Genomic DNA, 2697 nt, shown 5'->3' with positions numbered 1-2697 from the left:
CAGGGGATGATTTCTCACTTTCTGTCTCTGTCTTTCTGGCAAGCACATGTGCCCTATAGCAAAAACCTCTCAAAAAAAGAGAGAGAGAGAGAGAGAGAATCTGAGAAGAAAGAAGATAATAAGAAAATATCTACTTTTTCGCCATTTTGTTGTGAGCTGTTTCAGTCAAGAAAATATTCCTAGGATCAGTTTTAATGACTAGTCAATTCATCTCAACAAACCCTTCCTGGGAGTTGCTGGGAAGAAAGAGATAAATATGGAAAGTTCCTGGTCTTCAATGAGTTCATAATGCAGCATAAGAAAAACGTGGAAATGTAGAGTTTATTAAAGCAAAATCTAATAAGGCCATAATACTAATATGGCTGGTAGTTTGCTAAACTGTAAGGGGAGGTGCAGGGATGATAACAAAAAAGAGGGGAAGATTCAACTGAGACTTGAAGAATATCTCGATAGATATCAGAAATGTCAAGTGAAGAAAGCCTATGCTCTAGAAAAACAAAGAGGACAGAAAGAAAAAAAAACCGACAGACTGTTTCAGCTACATCAGTAATCTGGTATATCTAGACTTGGTGTATAAGAAGAAAAGTGAAAAACAAAATAAGCTAAGAATGGTCAGCTGAGCCAATTTGTTGAGTGAAGAACCTTGAATTGATGTCAAAAATCTGATTTTATTCTGGCTCTGGAGAGCCATCACAGGTTTTTAAGTGGCAAGTTCACTCAGGCATCGCTAAGATATGAGGATGAATTGAAAAGGTGCCAGATGAGAAGCAGGGAGCCGGGTTAATGGACTCTTGCCTAGATTGGGAAAGCAGTAATGAGAGTGAGGAGGAGGGGAGAAATAGAAACAATATTTTGTCAAGAGAATTTGAGATTCTTTATATCCAAGTGGATACAGGAGAGGTGATTCCCAAGCTTGGAAAACTGGGTGGCTTCTAATGCCATACTGTTTTCTTGCTACCATATTGTTGTGTGACCTATAGACCCCAGTAAAGGGGCCCACACACCGTTCACCCTTCTCCCAAAGGAAGATATTCAGACCTGTGTTCTTTCCTTCCCTATTGAAATGTGAGTGTATACCATACTTACACAAAGCTTGGCTTATGACTATTTTCCCATGTGTTTTATGAACAAAGGGGTTAAAAAAAAAAAAAGTAAAGAAATTCAATAACAAAATCTCAGTTTTCAAGGCTCTGGAATTCATTTGAACCAACTGTTGCCATGGCTTCGAGAGCCTGAAATCAACATTTCAAGGTAATCCCAAGATCTAGATATTGCTGCAGCATTCAGATATCAAGGAACAATCAAAGTGCCATACCCCGTTAGTGACAGAACTCTGTTATGTCTGTGAAAGTGCCTCAAATTGGTATTCAGCTTAATCACTGATGCTGTATTACTAATTATAGCATGACACCATGCAAAAATGGGACTTTTTAAAAGGCTGGCAAATGGCATTATTTTAATAAGTCATTAGGAAATTGCTTTTTGAGGACGCAATGAAAGTACAAGTTTCTCAATTAGGGGAATTATGTGGAATTGATGAGATATTTGAGCATGCCTGATCTGCAGCTAGCAGACCAAGCCATTGGAAGGGCTGGCTAATGAGATCCAGGAGGCTCTGATTCATGGTATGAGGAAAATGCTAATGGAGGCTATAAATGAAGGGCATTACAAAAATGCTTATCTCCTAGGTATACCCACTGAAGTCTTTTTGGCCCTTCACCTAAGTTAAGAGCAAACATAAAGATGTCAAGATGGGCCTAATTTTTGAGAGGATTAACCAATCTCATCTACTGATATGGATGGGCAAGAAAAGTAAATGATCATTAGGTTGGACAACCCAGAAATACTGATATTATGTTTGGGGTTTATTTGTAAGTTGGAGAAGAGTTGTGCAAGATGACAGATGATGACAAGTCGAAGAATAATAAATCTTGCAATTCGTTCCATTTTTGTTCTGAAACTCATCTACAGAAATGCCTACCCAAGTTTGAAAAAGCATCATGGGTCCAGTCATGGTGGTATAGCAGTAGTGCAGGTTCTGCGATGCAGAAAGCTGTGCGGAAGGTCAAGTTTCAATTCCTTGGTCAACCTATACACACCAGGTACATGTGCATGTGCCTGTAATCCTACAGGATTCCAAGGACTAGAGAGAGGATTATGGTGTGAAACCCTGTTAAGAATACTTTCTTTCTCTCTTTCTCTCTCTCTGTCTCTGCCTCTCTCTCTCTTTCTCTCTCTTTACCCCTCTGCCTCCCCCTTATGAAAGAAATCAATAAACTTTAAAAAAGAAAAGAAAAGACATATATAAACCTAATTCATGGTAGAGCTCAGATTTCCACTTACCCTGCTTGGAAAAGCTCAAGAATGTTTCTTTGGCCATTTTTGAAACTGCCTATAAGAAACTGCCTTTTCCTAAGATTCCAGTTATTGGCCATTCTCAGAATTAGGTTTATATATGTCATAAGCCAACACACTCCACTAGTATAAAATTTTTCACCTGGAAATTGGTCATGTTTCTCCAGGCTGAATGGGTACAGTGTTCATAATTACTAAGAAGATTTATAAATGCTTGCTCAATTCTATTGTCTAAATATGTCTTTAAAATCTTCTGTTCATTTTTTTCATGAGAGTGAACATCCATCTAAATACTTCTTTAAAATGCTCTTTTTTTGGGGGGGGGGTGGCGGGGAGATTTTC

This window comes from Tupaia chinensis, unplaced genomic scaffold (genome assembly GCF_000334495.1).
Source record: "Tupaia chinensis unplaced genomic scaffold, TupChi_1.0 Scaffold144982_1, whole genome shotgun sequence".
Lineage (NCBI taxonomy): Eukaryota > Metazoa > Chordata > Mammalia > Scandentia > Tupaiidae > Tupaia > Tupaia belangeri.
This window is presented reverse-complemented; position numbering follows the sequence as displayed.